We start from the raw sequence: 23379 nt of genomic DNA on the forward strand, positions 1-23379 counted from the left end.
GGTCCTGACTCGGGCCCCCAATAGACTTGGACGATCCTTGCAGTAAAGAGACCGCCTGGAGAACGAGACAAAGGATTCTGGTAGGGTCGCTGGTTTGCGACAACTTTTTGTTGTTCATTTGATGGTCTGAGTTTTTGTTATTTGTCACTCTTTGCAAAGATTGAAATTGAGCGGGTAATGTGGACTTTTTGTCCGGCCTAGAAACTTGTAGAGACATTTTTTGTAAAATAATATAGAAAATCATGCCAGCGTTTAGTAAATTTGCACGATGGTATTGTTGTTGTATATTTCAATCGAGTGTTCTGGAAGATAGTCAACGGACCTGCGCTTGGAACCAGATGAGGCTAGATTCCGGGCAAAACTAAAAACTTATCTTTACAGTAAATAATGGGCCCGCGCAGTTCCTGTGTTCCCTGTCATCTGCCTTCTCCCACTTTCAGCGCGTGGACACGCCGGTGTGCGTAATCGCAGCGCTCAACAAATGTCCCAATAATAATAATAATAGTCAGCCGGCTCACCCGGAAGGTACCTCGAGTAAGGATATGTATATAAAATACAGTATTTCTCCCATAATGTATAATTCATTATGGCATAAATACACGTCCAAGGATAAAGAGACTCAGTGACCCATATTTGGTTCTTTGAATCTCACAAAATTTAAGTTGTATAAATACAACTCCTTAGACAAAGGTCGCGACAAACTATGTTTGACGCCCCCTAGGCCAATGGAAAAAGGAGTGAGCTGAAAGAGAGAGAAGGGCTCAGGCGAGGCTACAGAAAGAGTCTCGAAAGAGCAATAAACAGACGTTAATAGAATTACAACAGGAAAAAGTTGCGTCCAACCTCGCGTGTACAGACAGAGAACACAGGTTTAATGCGTCTGGTCAGTATCCTGTGCAGCATACACCACTAGCGCGAGCAGACCACCATAAAGAGGAACTTCTCCTCCACCCATTGCCACCACCGTACCATGTCCCTCCCCATCTTATCCCATGGCCAGCCAATGGGAATGTACCCCCCCATAACATCCAACCCCTACCTCCCGATCCCACTGCCCCTACCCGATCAATCTGACACCGAGACCACATCTTCTGCTCGATCCCACACACCCTGCATTACATCTACACAGAAACAGGCCTTGGATGGTCTAGTTCGCACCTGCCTGGAGGATCTTTTCACCTCTTGCCAGATCCGTGCTATCTATGAGGCCTATGCACCACCTCAAAAGGGATACTTCCTACAAGAGTTTGCTTATGAAGTATTCTCTCATTATGAGAAACGCCACGAAGTGACACCAGCAGACCATGTTAGAGGATTGTATCGTAAGTTGACAGAGGGAGGGGAAAGTGCTAAGGAAAGTAACAGTTTGTTAGCACTCATGCTACAAATGATGGAGGGTCTAAGGAGAGACCAGGAGGAAGAGGAAAATCCTCTAGTAATGGAGGGTGCGACTGGAGGTCGTGTGGCACCAATAAGGGAAGCAGCTCCAGTTTTTGTCCCAGCTCGAGGGGCAGGCACTGCTGAGGGACTGGATAGTCCAGATGCCAAAGGTAGGATGTTATATAATTGGGTGTACTTGCCTGACCCCCGGAAGAATCCTACGGGATTCTACGAAGGGCTGGACACAGTTATTACCACTTATACAATGACACTGACTGACATAGATCAGTTCTTTGGGTTAATTCTGCCCCCAGATATTTGAAGACCCATAAGGAAAGTTGACGATGAGGACTTGTTCAAAAATAAGTGGGAGGAATTGGCGGCAATGGTTAGTGACAGAAAACCAGGTGAAAGGCCTGCAGAAGCTATTTTAGAGCTGCCAGGTAAAGTAGTTAAAAAATTGAAGGCCACAATTCCAGTTAGGAAAGTAGATTGGACAGCCATCACTGCTTGTAAACAAAAATCTGAGGAAACTACATCTGACTACTTCTCCCGCCTCAGCCAGGTGTTTATTGACTATAGTGGACAAGACTCGACGACTGAGACAGTCCGACACTTACTAGTTCAGACTTTTGTTAAAGGATTGTTGCCACCCGTCTCCACAAGGTTACAGAGTAGCGAAAGCATGTGGCCTGCTGCAACACCCACACAGATCTTGACTATGGCCAAATATTATGGCAGTTTTGGCTGGACTGTTCCCATGAGGCAGGGTCAAGGCTGATTTGCATATGGCTATGTCTGAACTGGGGTGGTGTGGAGTGCAAAAACCGATGGATTTAGGCCCAGATCTCTGTACTGGGGTGAATGTATGACATTGTTCTGCATTCTGTTCATCAACTGTTGTTTTTGCAAATATTATGAACATCTGCAGAATAAAATAGAGGAGGAAAAAGGAACAGCAAAACTGTAAAAGATTTTTTGGATGCTTTGATATTGCCAAAAAGGATTGCAGTGGTCAAATGTTCCACACATAAGTCAGGAGATGATTATGATACAAAAGGCAACAGATACGCGGATTAGGTAACGTGTTTCTGTGCAGAAAATGTAATAGCCCTAAACAGAGGGATGGAAAAAGAAAATTCCAATTGCCATCTAATGTTCTCTTCTTCATTTGAAACTTGGGATGAGATTAGACGGTTGCAGGAAGAGACAAGTGATGAGGAAAAGGAAATTTTGAGAAATTCAGGATGCAGAAAGAGAGCAGAGGATGAAGTGTGGGTTTATCTAAACGAAAGACCAGTCATACCAGATTCTTTACTTTCCCAGATGGCAAGGGTGTACCATGGAATTGCGCATGTTGGAAGAGATGCAATGATTATACTCTTCAAGCAATCATGGTATAACCCAATGTTCAGGGTCATTGCAGAGAGTCTTTGCCAGAGGTGCGTCACCTGTCAGCAGCAAAATCCAGGCAGAAAAACTGTTTTTAGTTGGGGACGAACTGGAAAGGCAACAGGGCCATTCACCCGACTCCAGTTTGATTTTATCGAGCTTCCCCCACGCAAAGGACTAAAATATGTTTTGGTTGTTGTTTGCTTGTTCTTTCGCTGGGTGGAAGCCTATCCCACAAGAAGAAACAACAGTCTTACTATAGCCAAACTACTTTTAAGATAACTGATCCATAGATTCGGATTTCCAGTCACTTTAGAGACAGATAGAGGAACCCTTTTTAATAATGAGATAATTTGGATGATTTTGTGCAGCATTACAAATTGAACAAAAGCTACCTTGTGCCTAACGACCCGAAGCATCTGGAGTGGTTGAGCAGATCAATGGCACAATAAAATCTAGGTTAGGGAAGGTGTGTGCATCCACAACACTGAAATGACCTGATGCCTACCCCTTGTATTAGTGAGTCTTAGAAGCATTCCTGATAAAAAAGACTGGAGTGAGTCCTCACGAAGTCCTGATGGGAAGAGCAATGAGACAAGAGATTGTACCAGCGAACAAACTGTTGAATATATCTGATGATCCAGTGCTTGATTATTACAGAGAATTGGCTGATCTGGTACGTTCTGTGTCTCATCAGTTTGGAGAAAATACAACTACAACACAGCCGAATCAAGCTCATGATCTGAGTCCTGGAGAGTGGGTTCTCGTGAAGAAACACGCGAGAAAGTCGTGTTTAGAACATAGGTGGAATGGACCTTATCAGATTATTCTGGTGACGACGACAGCAGTGAAGTGTGGTGGCTTGCCAAATTGGACTCATGCGAGTCATGCCAGACGAGTCCCAAGTCCATTTGAAAGACAAGAAGAGCAGCAGCTGGTAAACCAAAGACAAACACCAGAGGCTGAAGTGTGTGAAGTTGAAGCATCTAAAGTGACAGATTCTGAAGACCTAACAGATGATGAACAACCAAGCACAAGTCAAGTAGAGTGGGCACGAGCTACTGGGACTCGTGAGATTGCTGTTGAAACAGAAGAAAGGGGAGTTACTGAAAGTCGAGAAGAAGAAAAAATAAGAGAAGGGCCAAGTAAAATAACGTGTGAGCCAGAAAAGAAGGTGAAGAACCAGTTCAAGCTTAGAGAGCGAGAAAGGGTGACAATTGGCCAAGTGGAGTGAAAAGTCTGAAATACACTCTTGTGAAGAGAAGGTCAAAGAGAAGACCAGAGCAAATTAATGAGGTCTCAATTCAAACAGAGCAGGAAGAATCAAAAGAAGTACAGTACAAAAAACAAAAGGAGTAAGAATTCAGAGTAAGAAATACACCGCACAAGAGTGGACTTACGTGATATTGGAAGAAATTGAAGTACAGATCCAAGTGAAGAAAAAGACAGTACTGACACTGAGGAAATTGATGAAAGCGAATTGAAACCACCTTAAATAACTGTGAAAAACTGAGGTGCAACATTGTCAGACAAAAAGAATTAAAAGACTCAGAAAAATTAAATAAAGAAAAATAAAAGAAAGGGGTAAAGAAGAAAGTCTTAAAGTGTAGGATCACACTATTTTTTCAGAAATGTTTGAGCAGCGGTAGAATTTAATAGATTTAGATTTATCCATATTTTCGGTAGAATACAAAATGGCCAAAGCAACAGTGACTGAAAGTCCAAAATGTAGCCTAAAATGTAGCTTGCTTATGTATGTCTTTTTACTAACATTAATGTGGATATTATTAACTGTCATTGTACCTATTTTAATGGTAACTAATAACGGAAACAATACTAATAATGTAACAAGTGAAAGAGTAAGAGATGTTACTAAAGAAAACCCTAATACTAATATAGAAAAGTAGATGGAAATAGTTATCATCATGATAAATCAATTAGTGACTTTTCGTTAAATGTTTTTACTAAATTGTTCTATGAATATGTTAATACAATGAATGTGAGTGATTGGTACGTGTGCATGTGATTGCCTTCGTCTGTCTCAGAGGGGGTGACCTACCATCACCTCGATTTAGCATATGGTGTGTCGTGTAGTGTCTTAACAAGTCTGTTTTATGTGACGGGGAAGCTGGAGTATCATTATTCCAATATAGATATAGTATACCTGTTATAAAAGAGCTGAACAAAGTTTAAGTAGTAAAAATGCATGATACATGGGAGAATTCTTCCATATTACAGAGACTCTAGATGTAGAATATGCTTACAAACATAATCTAACATGTAGTTTGCAGGTTGAAGAATTTTTTTTCATAGATATGATAGAAAATAGAATAGAAAGTTTCCAAAGAAAAGCTGCTCAACAGAGTTCACATGTACCACAGTGGGATTTTAGAGAGGGAAATTATGTGAAAGGCGAGGCATACGCTGCAATGTCCCTGGATTGGCATCAAAAAGGGAAACTCTGCTTGCTTAGAGTAAAAACTAACTATAATAAATATTTCATTGGTACTAGTGAGTTTGAACAGACTTTCAAAATTACTGGAGAATGGGGATTAAAGGGTGGAACTGATCCTGTTTTTCCAGGAGTCTATTATGTGTGTGGTAAGAAAGCCTATTACAGGTTGCCTGCACATTGGAATGGTAGTTGTTATATTGGAATTGTTTTTCCAAAAAGGTATTATGTAGATAGGAATATAAACAGAATCAATTAAATAAAAAAAGGAATAACACTTAAGAAAAGAGCAAGATTCTCAGAAATAATAGGAGATATCTTTTCTGTACTGATACCATCAGGTGGAGTCATTCTGAATTCACATATAATTCAAAAGTTGCCCACAGTAGTTTAATATTTATCAACAGATACTGCTGGCGGGTTCTTGATGATTGACACCGAAATGGTTGCGACCAGATCAATGGTTTTACAAAATCGACTTGCCCTTGATATCTTATTTGCAAAAGAGGGGGGAGTCTGTGGCATGTTGAAAATTCATCACTGCTGTACCTATATCCCTGACAAAAGTACAGGTATTGAGGGATATATTAAGAATATTACAACATTACATGAAGATTTGACCCACCTGGAGGTTGAGGGTGTTTGGGAGAGACTTGGTAAGAGTTTCTCCTCTGTAGGAAAATGGTTTTCCACCTTTGGAAGTAGTTTATTAGGAAAAATAATAATGCCAATAATTTCAGTAGCTGTGGTAGTCTTAGTCATAATAACAATATATAAATGTCGCAAGTGTAGATATGGAAGAAAAGAGACAACAGAATCAAAGAACAAACGAAGAGCAAGAAAGATAAAAAGAGTTGAGATAGAACTAGAAGATATGAAAGGAGACTACTGTGATAATATGAAAGATTTAGACAAAAAGATGATGAAAGGAAAAGAGAATACTGAACTTTAACTAAAATAAAGATGGCACTTGGTATGATGGGTATTTTGTGATGGCCTAAAAAGGCCATCAAAGGGGGGATTGATGGAACAGGCTTTTGCAAAAAATAAAAACCTGCTCAAATTAACACCCCTGTAATATTTACTAACCGTGTGCAGTGATAATTAACATACAAAAACACATACATTTGTGGGAAACCGCTTTGACCATGTGTGCACTAATGTAAACTAATGCATGAAAGAACTAGGCTGCATTTCACATCTTGCATCTTGCTTTAAAAATAATAAATAATACCGCTTTTGCTTAAAACCTTGCTAAGAAAAATATATTATTATGGTATAGTGCAAAGGTGGGTGGTAAAGAGTGAAAATTGCATTTCAGTCATTAATAAATGCCTGTGTTTTGTTCATCATAGTGATATGAACGGGCCTGAAATGCCTAAAGTTGACATGATAGTTGAGCTGGAGAGAAAAACATGAAATAATAAAGAAAATAGAAAAGGCTGAGCACAGCATAAGAGGTGCAAAGGTCCAAGGTGGATCAGATGAGAAAGACATTGTTTGCCTGCCAAGAAACGAGACTGCCAGTGGGATCAAAAGTCAGCGTATATACTTCTTCTACGGACACAGTGTAAAGGGGACTCATGAGAACTATGAAAATGTTACATATAATTTGAACAAATGTATTTGCCTTCACTAGTCATGAATTACTTGATGGGAACATTGGAAATATTAAGAGGCTATAGAATCATGAATGTGTTTATGGTGGTCTTATGAGTCACTCCTCGGACAGTCCAATGAAAAATCGAGTTCTATAAACTGTTTCAAATATTGTGGGTAGGACATGTAGGTTTTAGGGTGTAACTGGGGAGCCTTTAGGGGTGTGGCCAGAGTAGGAGGAGAGAGGGAAGCCGGAGAAAGAGAGAGATAGATGGGAGATTGTCACTGTCCGCCGGTTTTCAGAGAGGCCTAGCTATTTCTGCCCCTGTCCTGTTCCTGTATCCTGAAACCTTTGTTCCCTGACTTTGTTTCAGGGGATCCCACTACCTCCTTGGCCAGTAGGGTGGCATTTCTTTGATTATTTGGGTTAGTATATCTTCATGACTCGTACTTTGCATAATTATTTTGCAAATGTATTTTTGTCTCTGAAACGTATGTCTCTCCATCTATCCACACCTTCATATGCATTTCGTTCATTGAGGAGTATGACACTGTTTGCATTTTTGCTGCTGCTTTTCTCTCCCTCTTGGTGAATTTTTTTTTGTTTGCTTTGTAACCTGTATGCGATGAGCATTACCGTTACACATTATTTTGAGATAAACTTTATAAATCTTATTGAGAGTCTGTGATTATTTAGCTAACGGGATAGATAGATAGATCTATTATTACCATCAACTTCTCAACTAATGGGCCATTGACCGGAGGAAAGAGAGTTAATATGCAGGTTCAAGTTATGCATTTAGAAGTGTCAGATAGAAGCCTGTATAAAGAAAAAAAACTGAACATTGGGGCATATTACTAAGGGGGGCGATAGGCAATTATCGCCGGTTTAGCAGCCGTTTTCGGCTGCTAAGCAGCGATAATTCTATCGCTTTATTAGCAAGCTGTCGCTAACAGCAGTTAGCGACAGCTTTTAGACGATAGCGAGCGGTTTGGGCCCCGCTTTGCATGTCAGCGATATTTATCGCTAATGACATGCAAAGTGGGTGTACCCAACCTGTCAGCGACTGAAAGCAGTCGCTAACGTCGCTATCGCCTATTAGCAAGGCGGGTGTAGCACTGGAAATATTCCCGCTATCGCCAAAAACTAACGCCTGCTCAGACCAGTTCTTCGCCATGTTATCCAAAGGGAGGTGGATAACATGGCTAAGTGCATTCTGTCGCTAATGCATGAATATTGCTGTATTCTCAGCGATATTCACGCTATCGCCGGAAAAATGATCGCTTTGGAGATAAACGTTGCTAATAGCAAATTATATCAGCGATAATTTCCGGTGATGCTTAGCGATAAAAAAATTGTTGTAAAGCCTAGTTAGCGATAAATATCGCTACTCATTGGTAATATGCCCCATTGTTAATAAAATAAAACTTGACCCCCACTGCATCAAGGATTTGGGTGAATGTGTATGGGCCAATGGTATGCAATGTTAAATGAGCATTTATCCCTGATTAGGTGTCGTGCTGATCAGGCCAACGGGCAGTGGAGGTGGTTGGGCTAGTTGTAGTGACTGCGCAAGGGGGTTGAGAGGGAGTCGAGGTAGTGTTTAAGGGTTAGGGACAGCATGGGGGTTGGGAAGTGGTAGGGGTATTTGGACCTCAGAGCAGGGAGGTGGGTGCAGGAGTTTGTACCTTAGGGCAGGGGGGGTCATGACCTTAGCCATGCATACCCCTTTACCATTGATGTCTTTAATAGGAAATTATTTGGTATAGGCATTCGTGGTAAAGGAATGCGTGGTTAAGACACATTTGTGGTTTAGGCTGCACGGTAGAGGCACACGTGGTTTATCCAGTCGTGCCTCCATCATACAACCATATTTTTGCATGTTCTAATAGTAAAATACTGTGTATTTCGTTTTCACTGTTGAAAGGCTATCTCTCCCATAGGTTAACATGGAAGCTGTTTGGTAACACTCTACAAATATAGGGGCTCATTATGATCGCGGACGGACTTGAGTCCGTCCGCGACCATAGAGGAGGAGGGAACCTCCGCATGGCCTGCGGAGTTCCCTCCTGTCAAATTAGGATGTGACCGCCACCCTGGCGGTCACATCCTCTATTTTTACCATTGCTGCGGGTGCGGCTTCAAGCTGCACCCGCCGCAATGGTAAAAATGCATACATTGCATTTGTATGCAGAAAACGGCAGGCACTGTGCGGTGCCTGCCGATTACTGCATACAAATGCAGGGGGGTACCATAGGTACCCCCCATGTGCACCCCCTACCCCTCCTTCACCCAGGGGGCCCGCAACGGGCCCCCGCAGTGAAGTTAGTTACACATGCTTTTCCACGGCTGAAAAGCCGCCGTGGAAAGGCATCTCTTTTACACCATTCTAATGTGGCTGGCGGTGTCTGATAGACACCGCCAGCCACGTTACAGCTTTTCCGCCGCGGTTGTAAGTCAACCACGGCGGAAAAGCGGCGGACTGAAACCAGGACCCACCAGCCATCCTAATGTGGCAGTGGGTCTTTGGAGGGTCTGCAGAGGATTTTCCGCATCCTCCGGGCCGGCGGTGGCTTCCACCGGCCCGGAGGATGCAGAAAATCCTCCATCATAATCAGCCCCATAGTTTGGCAGTGGGAGCGAATAGGAAAATGGAGTTTATTGTGCCTGAACTCTTTTTGTAAAGATGATTTTATATTGTGTGTTTGAAAATACCAATTTTAGAAAGTGGGTATTTTCTTGGCTAGCCATATATGTGCCTCTGCCTGTTTGTGTATTCCCCATCTGGGGGCAGAGTGACTGGGGCTAGTTTGTGCATTCACACTAGACAGACACAAGGGGGGGTTGGGGTGTGTTCTGCTGTTCCTGGGTGACTCATAGCCAGGCTGAATAGACCTGGCTGATTTAGAGTAGTGGGAGGAGTTGTGGCTTACACCTGAATGGACTGTGGATGCTTCTCACAAAGCTGTCTCCACCTCCTGTGGTGCACCTGGCCTGAGCCAGGCTGAACTTGTTTATGTGTGCCAGAGGAACTTTGTTTGTACCAACTTCAAAGGAAAATGTGGTATAAATATTGGGGACCTGACCGCAGAACTTTAGATCACTGCTGGAATAAGGAACCTGCCAGGAAGAAGAGCTGGAATAGCTGTGAGGAGAGACTGCCACTTTGCTCTGTGCTTTGCTGGGTTGGCCTGCAGTTGCTGCTCTGCTTGGGTAGGTAAAGGACTGGACTGTGCTTTCTGCATCCTAAGTATCTCCAAGGGCTTGATATAGAGCTTGTATCCTGTTTGAAGACTCAGGGAAATCAAAGACTTCAACATCTTCCGGGTACCGGCTTTTGGAAATGGATGTTTCAGCTGCCACAGAGAACAAAATGTAACCAATGCCATCAATGATGCCACTGCCGGCTCCATGGGATGAAGGCACTGCAGAGGCTACCGCAGAGGGCAGCTCCGCACTTTGCATCGCAAACCTGGTCTCACCGACGCCGTCGGCCAACACCACCACTGAGCCACTGCTTGCACCATTACCAGTGAGCACCGCTCGTGGAGAACGCTTCCCACTTCACATCCCAGCCCTGGTCTCATTGAAGATGCAGGAGCATAACACAGGCTCCCACAGCCCCTGCAGTGCAGGGGCCCCAAGCTCAAGGGGGCCCCCTCAGGGCAGCACTCGGGCTGAAGAGCTCCTGATTGAGCCCGGAGGGGGGCCCTCCATGTCCCTTGCAGGGAGGCTCCCTCGAGTTTCGTTACGCCAGTGTGAAGACGACGCTCCAAGCTGACATCGAAGACGCAGCCTGCACCATGGTTGGAGTCACCACTCGTAGGTTACTACCCTTACCCATCCCAACCTGATGCCTTGGTCTACTGACTCCAGCGCCATCGACTCCAGATCGTCAACTGACACCACTGCTTGCACTGCGACCTGTGGGTCCCGCACACCGCATTGCCCTGTCTCGCACCTCAGCCTTGGGTCTACCGACGACAGCGCTTCAGCAACGACGATGTCGCTGTCTGCACAATGACCTGTCAGTCCCGCAACAAGCACTGCACCGCTTTGCACCACAGCCCTGGTCTCACCGACACGCTGGATGGCCGTCACCAAGCCTCTGATAGCACCACTACCTGAGGGCACCGCACGTCGCACCGCTCCACTTCCCACCGCAGCCCGGATGCCTGCCGATGCCACTGACTTCAAACTCAAGGAGTTCAACATGTAATTCGAGTGACTTCAAGGGCCCGGCAACTCCTGCACCAACTCCCGGAAACCGGCGCCAGTAAACATCGCAGCTCCGGCGCTCTCTGCAAGGTCCAACACCATGCATCTCCAAAGGTACTGATTTAAGGGTCTCCCCGACACCATAGCTAGCCCGCGATACCGCAGTCGGACAGAACTGTTGGATTTGTTTGCTCACTATGTCGTAATAGCCCTGCACAGAGCTGTCAACTTCAAGGAGCTGTATATAAAGCCTATTGTTGCATTACTCGTATTTTCATCACTGTATGTTTTATTTTGATCGTTCTTGTCTTGTTTTGCACAGTTCAATATTGGATATTTTTCTTAAACTGCTGTGGTGCCATTCTGTCGTGTTTCTACTGTATTACTTCTGGTCATGTGCAAATGGTTTAAACACTGTCTCTGGGATAAGCCTGACTGCGCGTGCAAAGCTACCAAGGGGGTGAGCATGGGTTATTTTAGAAGTGTACTCCCTTTATCCTGACTAGAGTGGTGGATTCTGCCTGGCTTAGGTGTATACCCTAGTGAACCAGATTTTTTTTTTCTAACACTGGTGCACAGCACTGCAGGGAAACATGCTGCCACCATGCTCTAAAGAACAAGGGTTATTGGCCACCACCAAAATACAGGGCGCCGATTAGTTACCTACATAATTCTTAATCAGCCCCAAGTTATGAACTAGGATATGTATACAATTATTTTCTTCAACACAGAAGCTGTTTTGTGTAGCGCTCGTTGTACTAAGGCTTTTAAAGGAGCCACCCAGTGAACATAAAAACACACAGATGTATCTGTACCCAGTCCAGCATCACAAAAACATTCTAGCATTTTGCTTTGCTTGATGATATCTGCTGGGGTTTTGGGATCTATTGTGATATCGTTCACCAAATGGTCTTTTAAAATATTCCTTTCAGTTAATCGTGACAAAGAAGATTCCTAGCGCAAATACGACGTTATTTCAGAGTTCGATCAAATACCCTACAGGGAGCTAAATACATGATTTTGTATGCTGATCGATTGCAAATATTACTATGTAATTAGGGAGTAATGCAATTGCTGCAATATCCGGGTCCGATATTGTGTGAGATGCCCTGATAGGAGGAGTTCATAGAGCTGCTGTGAAATGGCCGCAGCCGGAAGCTGCGTCAAGCGATGAGACTACGCAGACCCGGTCTGTTTACCTAGACCTCTGTTCCTTGGGCGCTACTGGAAGTGGGAAGGAATGTATAACAATAAATCAGCCGTCCATGTTAGCCGAGGCCTCTGATTTGTGTGTAAATTGCAGGAGATAAGAGACCTGGTGGGAATAGCTTTTGGAAGGGGAAGGAGTGTGGGCCCGTCTGGCACTGTAACACAGATGGCATTGTTTTCATTCTTTCCGGCCACTCTTAAAAAATCCTTAGCCAAGACTTAAGAAGCACACAGTACCAGCGCTCTTCTCCTCATGAAATGCACAGTAAAATGCTGTTTCCGAAGCAGGCTGAAAATAAGTTACTAGACATTGCCTCTGTCAGAAATGCACATGTGTTTTAGGGCAATTGGGGACAGCGGGGCAGTTCTGAGCTAAAGCAGGACTTGGCAGTCTCTTTGGGTGATATCAGCACCTATGGTACCATGATGCTCTAACAAAGTGCTTCCCAAACTTTTCACAACAATGATCCATTGTTAGTAACTACCGCAACCCATCTACGTTTAGTGTACATGAGGGGGACGAGTAACTAAATCATGTGTGGCAGTTCACTGTAATTTCACTGTTATTTACAGACAGTACTTTTTACACTGAAATAGCAGCTACATTTGCACAAACGTACAGTTTTACTTATAAACTTGCATTGCAAACAAACGATAATGTGTGGAAATTGGGTTTCAATTAATTTTTATCATTTGTGCATCACCAAGTAAAGTGTCTTGATTTGTTTTGATCCTCATAAAATCTATGTTTCCATCACACTTCAGAATCACAAAACAAAACGTGCTTTATTTTTAGGTCGAGCCTGCGTGAGCATGCTGTGAATGCTCTCGCTTGCGGGTGTATAGTTATGTCTAAAGGACTTTGATCCTGCCCGCTGCTTACCACAGGTTGACTCCAGTGCTGCTCTTCTTTGCTGCCTCCTAATTGGTTAGCACAGCCGATATATCATTTCAGGTCCTAGCTGAGGTGCATCGACAAAGTACAGGTTAATCCCACTCGTTCAGTGGCCATTTCCAATGATGCAGGTACTATTTTTTCTACCCCCGCCCACCCCTGCCCATTCCTGTTCTGAGAAAGTGCTTAAGAAACCAATTACTCTCCTCCAGCTGTCGCTTCGTACCTCCTGCACTGTTACGGTGGGTGGAGGGGGGAAGTATTAACACAACACTAGCATGCAGTAATATAACGCAGCCTTGATACTGCTCACCCGGGAATTACATTGCTTGCTGTGCCACTGGATTCAAGCTAGCCTGGCAGCTAACCTGGCTGATGATAGGTGATACCCCGAAATTGGTCATAGGATGCTTGTTTTTGGCCAAGGGAAGATCCGGCTTGGCAGTTCGGGCTGAACTTTTCCCATAAAGAGCAGGGTCAAGGATGATTTGCATACGGCTGGGTCCAAACTAGGGTGGCATTTTGACCTAAGAATGATGGACTTGACCCAGATCTCTTGACTGGGGGTGGATATTTCATTTATTCAACAACTGCAAAACCAGGCCTACTTTCCAAAGTCTCTCTTTTCTTTTTCCATGTCTTTGCTTTAATGTATTTTGTCTTACGTTTAAGTACATTCACAGTCTAGAACAGTGATAACTCCCACACAAAAGATAAAGCTGCACATCAAATCACAATTTATTTAATGAATAAGGACTATGCTTCTAAACAGAGAACATGCCATTTAATGATAGGGCTACAAATCTTTATGATAATTATGGATAGTTAACTTACAATGAGATTCTTCAATATCTTTAAAATATACAATGTATAAGCAGTATTGCAGTCATTTAAGCAAGAGTCACTCATTTGTGATTTCAAAAGGCATTAAATGTACAAGCCTTCTCACCCAGCTTGTGAGATCTAATTTAAGGCTGCCCATGTCATGCTTCTCTTTGGAGCGTGGGAGGAGATTTGGTCTTTGAGGTATTTGGGTCCGATGTTGTGGAGAGCTTTGTAGGCATGTGTGAGCAGTTTGAAGGTTATTCTTCTTTCAATGGGGAGTCAGTGGAGGTCGCAGTTGTGTTGGGTGATGTGGTCATGTCGTGGAATGCAGAGGATACGTTTGGCTGTGGTGTTCTGGACGATCTGGAATTTGCAGACAAGTTTTTTGTAGACTCCGGCATAGAGAGCATTTCTGTACCCCAGTCTGCTGGTGATAAGGACGTGAGTGATTTTTTTCCTGGAGTCAGGAGGATCCCCTTGAACATCTTGCAAAGTGTGCAGAGGGTGTTGAAGCATGCAGCGGATACAGCATTGATCTGCCGATTCATGGTGAGTGAAGAGTCGAGTATGATGCTGAGGTTGCGTGTGTGGTCCATAGGGGTGGGTGGGTGGGTTTCCGAGGGCGTGGGGCCACCAGGTATTGCCCATGTGGAAGGGGTGGAGCAGAGGAGGACTTCTGTTTTCTCCGCATTGAGCTTCAGGCAGCTGTTGCACATCCAGGTCGCAACAGCTTTTATCCCTTCTTGGAAATTGCATCAGGTGATGTTGGGTTCCTTGGTGAGAGAGAGGATGAGCTGGGTGTCATTGGCGTGGGAGATGATGTTGAGTCTGTGGTTTCTGAAGTTGGTTGCGAAGCGGGCCATGTAGACGTTGAAGAGTGTGGGCCTGAGGGAGGATCTTTGGGGTACTCCGCATCTGATCTCTGTTGGTTCTGAGAGGAAGGGCAGGAGTCTTATTCTCTGTGTTCTGCCTGAGAGGAAAGATTGTATCCAGTATAATGCTATTCCTCGGATGCCAGCATCATGGAGTATTGTGGCTAGTGTGCGGTGAGAGATGGTGTCGAAGGCTGCGGATAGGTCCAGGAGGAAGAGGCTGCCGTGTGGCCTTGGTGAGGAAGGCACGGATGTCGTTGGTGGCAGCGATGAGGGTAGTCTTGGTGCTGTGGTTGCTGCGGAATCCAGATTGAGAGGTTTCTAGGATGCTGTTGATTTCTATGAAGTGTGATAGCTGGGTGTTGATGGCCTTTTGGATGACTTTGGTGGTGAAAGGGAGCAGAGAGATGGGCCTAAAATTCTTGACATCCGTCAGGTATGCGGAGGGCTTCATGAGAGGGGGGTGACTTTGACGTGTTTCCAGTAAATCATCGGGGAATGTGGCGGTCTTGAGGGAGCAGTTGACAGTTAGGCGTAGCTCAGGAGTGATGGCAGTGGCGGCCCTGTAGAAGATGGGTGGCGGGCATGGGTAAGTAGGTGCTCCGAAGAGAATACTCTTCATTGTCTTTCTGGTGTCTTCTGTGGTGAGAGGTCTCCTGGTGAGAAGGGTCTGTTGGGTGGCTTCGTTGGAGTGAGTGTTCAGGCGGTATCGTTGCCTTGGTCATCAAAGTTGTCGTAGAGTGTCTTGATTGTGAGGTGAGAGGAGCATAGGGAATGGGATACAGCCTGGAGAATTATGGGAGATATATTTTTTATTTTGAGGTGGGGCACGTACTAGCTAAAATGTATTGTAAGTGGAATAGAATGCATTTTTGTTTTGGATGCATCACATTTTGCACTTCAATGAAAGAGTGCATCATGCATCTTTCACTGCAGGTGAAACAGTTTACAATTATATTGTCAAATGCACAGTTAAATATGCATCCTTAAATGGGGCTTTTTCTTAAATACTAGATCAAAAGTAATACATCACTAATAAAGTTTGAAAATTCCGGCAAGCTATGGACAATTTATGGTATCACTATTTCTATTGAAAGCAATTCTTATAACGATACTTAAACTATTGTTTATACAAATGTTTATTTGTTTAGCATGCTGTTGTTTTATCAACAAACTGATAACACACTTGCAAAGAGTTGAACTAGCATTGGGATCAAAGTGAATCCTTTGATAAACTTTGATTTTCTCGTTATCAAAGCAAGCAAATTGGGAGTTTCTCTCATTCAGATGATCACAAATAATCTTGTGGCTGAAAACATATTCTGGTGGGAGTGTATTGAGATCTTGAATTGGCCAAGAGACGCTTTTGCAAGTTGTTCATTGGATATTGAGCCAAGTGCTTCCATTTAGCTGCTGCACTTCCCACCTTAAGCTTGGCAGATGCTGCTATCTCACTGGCAGCCATCTTCAAACCATGGCTATCAAAGGGTTGCTATTTTTCCGATGCTTGTCCGTGCAGCCCTAGATGGCTCCCTTAATCACACCACCTACTCGTTGGCAAAGTCACCAATTCTACATTGATTGGCAGGGCCATTATGCCCATTCTATCAGGAACTGAGCGGGGTCCGTTTGCAGTGCAAGTCATTTTCAACTAGATTGTTTCTCTTCCTTGGGCAACCATCACCAACTGGCCGAACTGCCCTCACTCATCCTCGAGCTGACCATCAGAGGCAGCAACTCCCACGAGTATAGGGAGTGTCCTTAGCCCACTCTGTTTACCATATAGATGATGGGGAATCGCAAGAAGTAAAAAGTGTGATTTTGCCTAATCTCTCAAAGCTTCTGGCATCTGTTACTCATACCTATGGAAGTTGGTGTTATTCCTATTCTGAGCATTATCTGGTTAGTAGGCTGATGTAAGACTTTGGTGAGAGAGAGGAGTAAAACGATAAGAGAGCCAGGAATAAGAATAAGGGAAAGGGTGTGTGCTCTGTAGCAGGGGACAGTTGAATTTCTCTTCTCCTCAACAAACGCACTCTCTTCTGTCATTCCACAGTGCTTGCAAGCAGTAAATGTGATACAGGCAATATTACTAAACACATTTCTTATTCCCCTGAACCACTCTGTCATGCACGCGGCTTCCTTACTGATACACTTTGATCCTCTACTTTCCATATCGGAAAGCCGCAAAGCACGTATACTTTGCCTACACTGTAAGCAACCAACTGTGGTTATCCTGCCTTCCCTGCAGGTGCCATCTCTTTTCTCCACAACCAATAAAGCATCACAGGGTAAACTACTTGCAATATGTTGTTTCCAGTACAACAATCAAACGACAATGCCCCAGTGCTTTCCTAGTTAAAATATAAGTGCCAATGCCCAAAATATTCCACTTTATGCGGCACCACCCACTGCTCCCCCTGGTTCTGAATGCAGTGTCAACATTATCTACTAACCATCACACTTGACATTGTGACTGTTGCTGGTCACCAAAAACTGTAGGAATTGCCACGAAGTATGAATTTTATTATTTCGGAATACATTGAATTGCTAAAATTTGGTGGTGTACTAAAACAAAAAAAAGAGGCTGAGGGCACCACCATGTGGTGTACTATCATAAATAAGTGCCAGTGCCAACCACTGGAAAACAATGCTCAAATTAGGCACTACAATGCATCCATCTGTTTGACAAACCGGATATGCACATCCTGCTGGCCCGCACTCACTGCTCTGCAAGCTCCCAACAAGCCTACTGTGCATGAACCACAAACCTCAACAGCCATAAAGGCAAGCTCAGTGACTACATTCTGCTCTCAATACCAATTACATTTCTCACCCATCTAGACTGGCCTTCCTTCCACACACCTTTAACTTTCTATTCAAAGTGCATATCCTTAATTTTGTGTCAAGACAGGAGCTAGCATTATGCGTAAACTTTTCTTCACTCCTTCTGAGCAGCACCTTTAAAAGATTTCAATACAGAACTTTGAAACATCACAATTAACGTAGAACTTTCAGCCCCATAAATTCTCCTTGTCCTCCACCTTCCTCCTCTTTCGTTTGCTGCTTCTGAGGAGATAAGTATACTTAGCGAATTTGTGTCTGTTATAATGTGATTTAATGTTATTAATAGATTGATAAAAAATATGTTGAAAGAACCCAATTCATGGGCACAACTGTTTAGGTTTGATTACAATGTTATGTATATCTGTTTAGAGAATAATTCCACAAATTAACTGTTCATAAAAACTATTTGCTTTATTATAGTATGAATAGAATGCTTAAAGGAGAAAATTGCAGAGCGCAATTGTTTGAGCCTCACACATGAGTGCAACAGCACAACAACGAAGGATGGCACGAAAGAGATTCTCACACATGGATGGAAAGCCCAGGCGTCTATTTCTAAAAGAAATAGAAAATGTATTAGACACAATTTGGATGTCTACAGGCATTAGGCCTTATTTTTAAAATATTTGCATTAATTTCCAAGGGAAATAGGCATGCAAGGCATGTCACATAGCATCGAAACACTCCTGTGAACGATCGTTAAGAGTGAGGAGAGAAACAACAGTTGATTGCTGTTGATCCAGCGGCCCTATAGGAAATCTGTCTCAACAATACCACCCAACACCATGATACTCATTATTAATCATAAACTCTTCACAAGGCCCATAAATGACTGAGACAAATATTGGCCAACTGAATCATGTGACCTAATTAACCAGAACTAATCACAAACTATTTACACTTTATATACAACTGCAGTATATCATCATCATATTTATTAAAAGAAACATTTAATTAGGTCACCTAGGCAATGAATTAACTGATGGTAACTAGACTCAGAATAAACAAGACCAGCTTGTCATTTCAAAATCTATTTTATTAATTTTATTTTCAAATAATGAGCATTAAAAGTAAGTAAATCTTTATTAGCATCATCAAAGCTTTTTTATTTATTATGTAAAGGCGCATTAGACTGACATTTCAAAACGGATAGACATGAGAAGTATTTAGGCAGAAAGGGTCTCATTCCCTAAATTCTATTTCCCTATCTAACTAATTAGAAACCTAAAGAAAAAGTCATTAGTTCGATTAATCCTTACGTGAGTCAAAAGTCCGACAGCATCTCACTCCCTTCAGGATTCAGGAACGAGCCAGCAAAGCTCCTCCCAAGGGGCCAAGTTATATACCTTTTCTCTATCTTAAACTAACTAAAAGAATACTTTTTCAGTGACATTCAGTGACATTCAGCGCGTTCATTGGCTGACAGCCGTCAGTCCATATTAGCTCATTGCCTTTTCGATCCAAAAGTATGCCTTTCTAAAACATATTTGTCCTTTGTCCACAAGCGACATTAGCTTCCGAGGATTTTTGCAACAACTTATTAAATAACAGTTTGCAGCTTCCTCAGCTTGGCGGTTCTGCCGCTTCCTGTCCCTGGAAATTATTCAACACAGAGCACATCTTGCACAGTTCCATTTATTTTCTGATGGACATCATTTGTGGCAAATTTATCCACGTTCTTTAGCTGTGCTCGGCTCCTCACGACAGGATTCCAAACACCCATTTAAAAGCTAGGCCTCAGGCCTCTTTTTTCATAACTATTATGCAAAGAAACACAAAACATTAATTAATTTGAGTAATGAAAGTCATTCTGTTACCCACCTCCTTTACTAATGTTAACCCATTAGTTTATGTTATCTGACTTTAAGCACAAGTAAGCAGCATTTATAGAAACCTTCTTCACATGGGCCTCAGGATTCACCACGAGCCTTTGCCACATAAAAAACATTGACATAGACAAAAGCACATTTAAAATAAGCACATGCCATTATTTAAACAGCCGCAATTAATGTTGACAAGACAAATAGACAATGTTAGTTTATTATTTTTCAACGTACTTGCAAGTGCAACAAAGAGAACATAATGTTAAACCCTCATGTTGTGAATGCATTTTATTCTAGGTTGATTAATACACACTCGTGCAAAAAACGCATTAATATAATTCATTCATTATGGAAGTTTAACGAGTCAAAACGTATTTAATTTCTAAAACTCGCTTCATCAACTCCCTCATCTGGTGATTTTAAAATCACCAAACAATACCAAAAATTTTACCAAATTTTAATTTATGAAGACATCTTGTTTTGAACACTTTCTGTGTTAGTATTTCTAAACTCCTGTCTCAGCAGTTTGTCTGGAACTCTCATATTGTGCTCTACGAAACTCTTCCAACTCTATCTCCTTCTCCTGTTCCTTTCTGAGTTTGTAAATCGTTCTCTTTTCCCTCACATGCTTCTTCCTCTTGTGAATCATACAACTGATTTTTACCAAAAGTGTCACTATGACTATGATTATTACAGGATAAAGTACTTTGCCAATCATTGAACTGCCAATTTCTCGAAACCATTTTCCAATCGCTGCAAACCTTTTACTCAAACGTTCTGAAAAATTGTCATTTCCAAGGGGCTCTATTTCAGAATGAAATTCAGTAATGTTTTTGATAAGCATCTCTATATTCTGGCTCTTATCTGGGCTATATGTACAGCAATGCTGGACATGCAAAATCCCACAAACTCCTCCTTCTTTTCCTAGCAGAATGTCTAATGCAAGACGATTCTGCATAACCATGCTTCTCGTGGCAACAAGTTCTGTGTTAACTAATTGGAAACCACTTGCGGTGTCTGTGGACAATCTATCTACAATTGTGGAAACCTTTCTGATTTTAACTGCATTCAGGGTTATTCCCACCATAGGAATTATTGCACCAAATATGTCACCCATGATTTCTGAAAAACTTTCTCTCCTGTATCTGTTCAGGTTTTTGCCAATTTCGAACGAACCTTCTGTATTTCTGTCCACATGAAATATTTTTGGGAAAAACCAAACCAAGATAGCACATCCCATACCAATGGTCTGGAAGGCTAAAGTAAGCTTTGTTCCCACAAACAAAATAAATTCCAGGGAAAATCGGGTCTTTGCCACCTTTAATTCCCCATCCCCCTATGATATGATAGTTATCCTCGTATTGACTAGCACCCACAAAAAAGTTATCATATAAGGTATTGTCTCTTCTAATACAAAATTTTCCACTAACAGGTTCATCTATGTGAATAGCAGCGTAATATTTCTACCATTAAGCTTCTCATCCTCTATCTGCAAAAATCTGGATTTGGTCTGTTTCAGCATCTCATTTCTCTTGTAAATCGCCCTTCTCTCCTCAACCAAATTAAGAAAAGATTTTTCTTCAGCTCTCATTTTGCAGGTTAAATTGTTTTTGAAAGCATACTCATATGTCAGTTCATTAGTTACTAAAAAGAATTCCCTCATCTGTTTAGCAGGTTTAACTTTGTTCAAGCTATTTACAACTTTCAGGTTAGCAAAAATGTCGTCATAATCTGAGTAATAGTACTCCAGACGACCTGTTTGATAGAACAGACTAGCTATAACACTGCATGTAATGCTATAAGTAAGGGGTAGTATGTTACATTTAACCCCCTCTGAAACAGAAGCAGGAAGCTTTACACAGACGTAACAATCCTTCACGTCCATAACTTTTACATATTCTGACAATAATCTTGAGAAGGAATTAGTAGAAAAATCACCAACAGATCTATCTTGGTGAATCTCTGGTTTATGCTCAATAACTCTGTTCGTTTTGCCTGCTACATAACGAACGGCTTGGTTAGTTTCAGCTTTACTTGTCATGTTAGCTTTGTAATTTTCTTTGTCTATCCCAAAAGGAAAGATGACTGCCAAGATCAACCAGACCAAAATTATTAGGATCACACAAATAGAAGACATTTTACAGCATCTTCTAAAAATAGCACACCTTGAATTATCAGTATTAGGCATCTTTTTTTTTTTTTTACTTAGATCAAAAACAAAATTTAAAAAATAATATTACTATATACACCTCCCTTTTTTTAAATTTCTTTTTTTTTTAAACCCTCTAACAGCTTTTCTTCGACCTTGCGCCTTACATCAATGTGTTATTCCAGCTAACACAATTTCTTCGACCTTGTGTCACCTAACACAATTTCTTCAGCCTTATGCCAAAAATAAACCTCAACTAAGAAAGAAAATCTCTTCAATCATTATCACTGGTTGTTTCCTCCAAATCCTCCTGACTACTATTACTAATTTCCACTACTGGTGGTATTATAATGTAGGTCCACTCAGGGGACTTGTACTTCTGATTTGGCTTTAATGGTATTTTTCCCCTACTGCTAATCACTTCTATTTTCTTTCCTGCTTGATTTTTCTCAGAGTTACCATTTTGACTTGATATCTCATTGGCCTGTTCTTTTGACTTATTCACCAATTTGAATTTTAAATTTTCTCTTGGCCAATTATCTCCTTTTCTTAAGAGTTTCTTCTTTGGTTCAGTTTCGTTACATTCAGTTTTCCAAGTTCTTTTTCTGAACTTTCTTACTTGGGAATCTTCATCACTCTCATCCGAATCTGTCTCAGAAACTTCAAATTTATAACCAGAATCTTCTTTACTCGGCAGTTTCACTCCGTTAGGAACATCATCCTTGTAGCTGGTACTCGGTAATTCTTCTTCTCCTTCTGGAATTACTTCTAACTTCCCAGTTTCAGAATTCTTGTTCCTGCTTTCATAGCTTTCAATCTGCTTTTCAATACTCTCCTGATCTTGATTCTTTTCTGTCTCAGATTCTTTTTCTGCTTCTTTTTCTAGCAGATCTTCATAATTTTCTGAATTTAGAATCACAATCTCTAGATCTTTTTAATTGAATGGCTGATCTGCATCTGAATCTTCCAGATGTCGACCCTCTTGTCGATCTTCAGAATCTGGATTCTTTTCAGGTTCTTCATCAGAATCTGAATCAGTTGTTGTGTCACTATCCTCATCAGGATTATCAGGAGGTGGTACACGAATGGTGTGACTCGCATGCACCCACCTCTTCAAACCTTCGCATTTAACTGCATTTGTTGTGACTAATATCACCTGTCTCGCTTTTTGCCACCTGGGTACTAAACAGTTTCTTCTCCGGTGAACTTTTGCCCTCACCCAGTAAATCACATCAGTTCCCACCTGATGGAATACAGAAGTCACCACATCAGATACATTTTTGCAGTACTCCATAATTGCACTTTCATTAATGCTTAAAACTTTTCTAACTGGTACAAAAGCTTGTCTCATTACTCTCCCCATGAGTATGTCATGAGGACTTAAACCTGTCTTGTTATCTGGTGTGCTTCTCAAAGACATCAAAACAAGTGGAAGTGCATCCGTCCACTTTATTCCTGTAGCCAGACACATCTTGGCTATTCTGTTTTTTATTGTGCCATTAATTTTCTCAACAACTCCTGATGCTTCTGGTCTGTATGCACAGTGTAGCTTTTGCTTAATGTTCAGGGCTTCGCAAATCAATTGTAACAATCTGTTTTCAAAATGTGTTCCACAATCACTTTCAACTGTTACAGGAAATCCATACCTCGGTATGATCTCCCTCAAAAGCAATTTTGCCACAGTAACTGAGTCATTGTGACGTGTTGGGAACACTTC

Source organism: Lissotriton vulgaris, chromosome 3_1, assembly GCF_964263255.1.
Source record: "Lissotriton vulgaris chromosome 3_1, aLisVul1.2, whole genome shotgun sequence".
NCBI lineage: Eukaryota > Metazoa > Chordata > Amphibia > Caudata > Salamandridae > Lissotriton > Lissotriton vulgaris.